We start from the raw sequence: 6,644 nt of genomic DNA on the forward strand, positions 1-6,644 counted from the left end.
CTATTATCTTGACCGCTTATCCCGTTAGGGGTCACGGGGGGCTGGAGCCAGCTGACTTCAGGCGGAAGGCAGGGTACACCCTGGACAGGTCGCCAACCCATCAAAGGGCTAACACAGAGAGACAGACAACCATTCACACACCTACAGGCAATTTAGAGTGAACAATCAACCTGGTGAGCATGTCTTTGGACTGTGGGGGGAAGTCGGAGTACCCGGAGAGCACCCACGCATGCACAGGGAGAACATGCAAACTCCACACAGAAAGGCCCCCACCCGACCGGGGATTCGAACCACAAACCTTCTAGCTGTGAGGCAACAGTGCTACCCACTGCACCACTGTGCAGAACATTAATTATTATTTCTTTATAATTACACAAATTATACCTGTGTGTGTAGAGCCTCTTTGTGTATTTCTTTTTCTAAAAGTATTTTGAAGTGCAGCCTCGTCTTCCGGTCATTTTCTTCTTCGTTGGTTTCTTGACCTTTACATTTGATTTGCCCCCTTCCCCCCTTCCATATACTTATTTATTTTATGTGTGCTTTTGTCCTGTATAGTGTTTTAATGTGTATATTAAAAAGAGTTTACTTTTATTCCTTTTTTTTTGCAAAATATATTTATGGGTTTTTTTCTTTTTTTTCCCCCAAAAATAACAGTAACAAAAAGCTTGTACAACATTGATCTGCACATCCATCATAAATAATAAAGAAAAGATTAAAAAAAATATATATATACATATATACATACATCCATATATACATACACATATATACCTATATATACAGATATGAAAACAAAACAAAAGCATACAACACATAGGCAGATTATTAGTATTGGGTTATTATTAGTCTTATTAGTATTTTTTATATTTTTCCTTTCCTCTCAAAATGAAGGCCTTTTATTCCTTTTTAAAGTCATGTTTAAGCAGACTAACTGAACACGTACATGCTTCGCGCTGGTTTGCGTGCACTGAAGGTTTAAGCTAGTTGTAATGTGCTTTTATCTGTGCATACTTTATAAACTCAGAGGTTCTTGTCTGTCTGATTAACAGATTAACAGAATAAACGCAGAGCAAGCGAGGTCCTGGTGTTGGTCGTCAGTCAACTTTAACAAACACAACGCAGATTCCCACCGGTTACATCTACCAAGCCCCCCCCCCCCCAAAAAAATGAAACAAATCCATTCTGCCCCTGTTCTGATTTCTCCACCTTTCTGTAAATGTGTGCTGAAACGAGCCGATCCAATTTTCGTGAATTTCGTACGACACAACGACATCCGGTCTGTAACAGGAAGTCAGAGCTCGGAGCTTGTTCAGCCCATAGACTGTATAAAAGACAACTCAACCCCTCCTCTGTTTTTCATTCCCTGCACACATGTGTGCTAACAAGGAGCTTAGGAGGGAGGCATGCTAGTTGTAGGCTGTCTTAATAAACACAAAGGTCGGTTTTACTCCCCACGTCTGCAGATTTGAAGATCTAGTGGATGATTTTTAGTTTTCATGGAAAAGTGCTAGCACTAGTTAGCATAGCAACATAGCTACATGTTAGTAGCTGTGTACCAAGACACACGACGACATACTGATAAATAAAACAACAAGAAACACTAAATCTGTGACCAATGGTTCAGAAAGGTCCTGCTGCAGTCGCCTCTCCGTCAGGATCAGCCAAGGGCACAGCCACTTCCTGAGGGGGCGTGGTCAGAGAGCTCATTCTCATTTAAAGGCACAGACACAGAAAACAGCCTGTTCTGAGCAGGGCTGAAAAAGAGGGGTTTACAGGCAGACCAAAATCTGATTTCAAAGGGTTTTTTTGAGCATAAACTTTAAAGACATGTTTTGGGGACCTCTTAGACCAATATATATTGATGAAAAAGAGCATAATATGTCACCTTTAACAAAACATAATTACATTTATTACAATCACAGGTCAAAATGCTGCTTAATACTGCACTGTCCCTTTATAAAAAAGAGTAAATAAATAAAAAGTGCTCTGTGCGAGTGAACGTCTGATTTACAAAGCCAAGTGAATGCATCACCAAGTCCCAGCAGGAGGAGAGGAGAGGTGCTGCAATGTTCAATGTTGAAGAAACATAGTCCCTTCTTATTGTTCCATAAACAGCTGCAGGAGATGGAGGAGAAGTTTGATGCTGAAGTAACGTCTCTGAAAACGTCCACTGATGAGATCACGTAGACAACGTTTCTCTGAGGGGCTGCTTTAGAAAACACGGACTGTAGGAGCTGGGGATCAAACCACCGGACCAGGTAGAGGATCAGACCTGTTGCTGTTGTTACGAGCAGATTTTATGACACACAGCCTGAAGGCACAGAGAGTCAGTAATGTTGCTGCTGATACTGTCAGTCCAATGTAGAGACCGATCCTTCCCCGACTCTGATCTCCTGGTTCTGGTCTCTCTGTTGGTCTCTGATCTTCAGGCTCATGAACAGCTGCTGTAAAGGACAATAATAGAACTGATGACTGTTTCATGTCGTCCTAGATTGAAGATGTTTGTGATTTACTCGACTGACTTTACTCACCAGTCACATTGAGCTGACATCATTTCAAGCTGGATCCAGCGTTAGTGAGCACTTCACATTTGTACCGGCCTGAATCTTCAGTCCTGAGTGAGGACACATGAAGTCTGATTCGTCCCTCTCTGAGGACGTCTTTGTCACACTGGACCCGTCCTGAAAACTCTTCACTCTGAGACTCTGAGACCTCGACTCCTTCATGAAGCTGAAACAGGGTGAAGTGTTTGTGACTATTGAACATCTCACAGAAGACAAAGAGACGTTGTGTTGAGTTGTCAGGTTTGGGTGTGAAGGTCCACTCCAGTGTGACTTCCTGGTTCTCCTCTGCCTGATAAGAAGTGTGAGTCACGTTCACTACTAATGTTCCTGTAGAGGAGACAGAGAGGGAAAGAGAGGAGCAGAAAAACACTGTAACATGTGGCAGCCGGCCAATAGAGGGCGCTAGGGCGCCGCCCCACCACCCACCACATCACCAGACATAAACAAATGTAATCAAAATGAAATAATAAAATAATATTCTGAACTATATGTATATATATATTTTTAAATGAGCAAGATAAATATGATATAGTTAATGATGAGTAAAGTTGTATCGAGCTCAGGAGCATGGACAGATCAGGTTAAGTCCTCCAAAGGAGAGTCTGTAGGTTACCTTTTTTTAAAAAATTGTATTCAACAATTGAGTTAAACAGATACTTCATGAAGTGAAAGACGCATTGTTAAAAAAAACAGGAACAAAATAAAGTAATGGCGTAAATGTTGCTCTGTACTGCCTTAATGATTCACAAGTGTTTGCAGTTGCGGCAAGTCCAAAACGCTGCAGCTCGAGTACTCAATAGAGCTAGGAACAGAGAGCACATCTCTCCAGTGTTAGCTTCTCTGGCTCCCCATAAAAATCCTTCCTCTGACCTTCAAAGCTCTTAATGATCAGAAACCTTTGTTTATTAAAGAGCTCATAGTGCCCTATTACCCCTCTAGATCAGTGATTCTCAGATGGGGGTACATGGGAGTACTGCAAGGGGTAGCCTACACGACAAATGTAAAAAAAAAGAAAAAAGTTGCTTCACAAAAAATTAAAAAGAAATCTGATTTAAAAACAACTCCATCAACAGCATTTGATTTTTATTTCAATGCAACATCAAATAGGGCACTATTTCCAAATTGAGCATATTCATAAAATATATTATTTTCAAACGGCTTGGATCAGAGGGCCTCCGTTTGTTGACGTCAATGTCAAAGCGAGCAGTCACGTACACTTGCATGCTAATAAAAGCACGGCCTGGAGGATAACGTTGGACAGGTTGTTGAAATGCTTCTTGTTTGACATAAATGAATCTGTGTGCTCCTTGGGCCATCAAAGGTGCCAGCTGCATCAATCTTTAATTATTTCTGAAAACATTGCACTACAAAAGCATAGAATTTGTGTCATCTTTCATGTCAATGTTATTGTAAGGGAGCTGGACAGCATCCCCCTCACTAAGGTGAAAAAAACAATACACACATTGACTGTAAAGTTTAACCACAATCTAATACAGGAAGTTGTTTCCCTTACTAATCCCTCTCTCTGCAAAGTGTACTTCTGGGGTGTGTTTTCATGGGTGCACACATGAAGATGCACCCACAGGACTCCAGCAGCTACATATTGTTAGACTGAGTTAAGGGATCAGGGGAGAGAGAGGGGAGGGGGGTAGAGGGGATATGTTCTTAAGTTTGGCTCATGGGGTATTTCTTCAGTTTGAGGTATTTTCTTTAATCTGTATCTTTAATTAGTATTTCAGTCATTTGCATTGTGTTTGTTAATTGTAAATATTGTTTAATTGTGAAGTTATGTTTTAAAGTCAAGTGAATGTCAGGGGGAAGTGTCACTGTGATGGTGTGGGAGGAGACTGAGTGGGTAGAAAACGTCTTGTGAGATCCCTCAGTGACTGTGTGAGGGTGGGGTCAGGTTGTGTTTCCTATGTTCTTTGCTGCTGCAATAACTGCTTCAGCTAAACCTGTTGATCAGCTTTATCACTCAGTGTATCAACTTCATGCTGTGTGAGACTCTTTGTACTCGTGGTGGGCTTCTGTAAAAAGAAAAACTAGAGCTCTGGGACCTGTTGTCTCATGCTCCTTATTTTTCCATCCGGCTCTACACTCTTCTTCCCTCTGTTTCAATACAGTTGGTAGGGGTTTATCCACACCCAAAACCCTTACAGTTATTATGACTATGTAAAACCACATGCATACATTTATTCATCTAATTTTCCCATATTATTTCCTTATTTTATTTCCTCTCATCACACTAGCAGGTACTTGGCTGAAATTGTTCTTGAAAGGGGGTATACACAAACTAAAAAAGTTTGAGAAGCGCTGCTCTAGAACACTACGCTCCCAGCATGCAGGCCTGCCCATCATACCTAAAGTCTCTAAATATGTGATGTTAGAGCTCAGAGCTCAGAGGGAAGAATAGGTCACTATAAAATGCTTCAAACAATTAACAAGTTGTCTCCCATTACACCTGAACACATCATATTCACATTAGTGAGAGTTAAAAGTGACATTTATACTGATTTCAGGAGGATAAACAGAGGATCATTCATTTTAGTATAGTTAATAAATAATAGGTTTTAAAGCGCGTGGCTGACACAGTTGTTTCTAATGAATACCTCATGGCATGAAAATAAACATGTTGTAACTGTATCCATCCATCCATCAGACTTTACGGTACATAAAAACAAATTAAAATAGAATACATTCAAAATACTAAGGGTAAGAACATGATATATGCAAACATAATAATAATAATGGTATAAATAAAGTAGATAAATAAATAAATGACATTACATTTCTTACCATCTATATAATGTAGAAAGAAAATAATTACAATAATAGAGAAAAAAAGGAAAGAATAAATAAATAAATAGATAAATGTATATATTAGTTAAATACATGTAAAAAATATATAATAATGATAATAAAAATACACTTTTTTTCTTTCTTCATTATATAGATGGTAAGTAATGTAGAAATTGTGTGTCAAGCTGTGAAAAATCAGAATAAATTGTTCAAAAAATAAATAAATACATTAATGAAAAATTTAAAAAATAAGTTGCTGAATGAACTGAGGAAATGCTGTCATGATATCTTAATGATGAAACACTGGAGGTAAAATAAGATGTTAAAACTCAACTCAGGAAATTAAACTCACCAGAATAAATTGAATTAATAAGATAATAAAACACTAAAATATCAAACCATTACAAAACAACTAAGATGCTAAACTCAAAAAAGTGACTACAATTTGAAATATATAATGAATAAATAAAGTAAGGTGAATGAACCTGCTATAAGAATAAAACTCAGTTAAAAGAGAGAATTAAGAGCCTTTAATTATAATATTAGATTTCTTAAACAGCAGTGACTGTAAGAAACTGAATACTGAGTAATTTCTTTCTCAGGTATAATCATTAATTTAGATTTTTGACACTCAGAGCTCAGAGAGAAGACACTGACATGTATATTGATTTCAGGAGGATAAACAGAGGATCATTCATTTTAGTATAGTTAATAAATAATAGGTTTTAAAGCGCGTGGCTGACACAGTTGTTTCTAATGACGCTCTTCGATGGCAGCAGTGAGAGCTCGGGTTTAAAAAGGATAAAAACACAAAGACACACTTTAAGGATGTTTATTTACTTTAAAGATGAGTTTCTGTATATATTATAAATAAATAAATAATGCTCTGAGGCTTACCTTCTGCAAGCGTTTCGCCGAACAGCAACAAAAAGATGAATAAAAAGAGAGTTTTTTCAGCTGATACTGAAAAGCTGAAATTCTCGCAGTCCATCCTCAACAGCGACGAAACACCACAGACAGAAACAGGGACTGAAACACTGAGATCCAGATCAGCTGTGTGTCTCAACACGTGTGGTAGTAGTAGTAGTAGTAGTCGCTTGTTGTCATGTGGGGAAAGCACAAGCCTTTTCGTCACGTGGACTTCTGGAAACATGACAAACGAAACGTTCACAGAGATGATTGGAGAGGCACCCTACTGCAGGCAAGATGGTGCCGCCACAACATCCACACCGGAAGTCCATACCGGAAGTCCATACCGGAAGTGATTCTTTAACCCCCTCT

At 38.8% G+C, this 6,644-nt stretch overlaps 1 long non-coding RNA gene across 1 annotated transcript; it reads right to left on the bottom strand.

Annotated features, from left to right (window-relative positions):
* Positions 1 to 1,879: 1,879 nt before the first annotated feature.
* LOC117807020 lies at positions 1,880 to 6,397 on the bottom strand. The gene is made up of 3 exons (XR_004629891.1): positions 6,261 to 6,397; positions 2,532 to 2,891; positions 1,880 to 2,444 (listed from the first exon to the last, which is right to left on the bottom strand). It is a non-coding gene; the product is annotated as an uncharacterized LOC117807020 (long non-coding RNA).
* Positions 6,398 to 6,644: the final 247 nt, after the last annotated feature.

Source organism: Notolabrus celidotus, chromosome 23 (genome assembly GCF_009762535.1).
Source record: "Notolabrus celidotus isolate fNotCel1 chromosome 23, fNotCel1.pri, whole genome shotgun sequence".
NCBI classification, from domain to species: domain Eukaryota; kingdom Metazoa; phylum Chordata; class Actinopteri; order Labriformes; family Labridae; genus Notolabrus; species Notolabrus celidotus.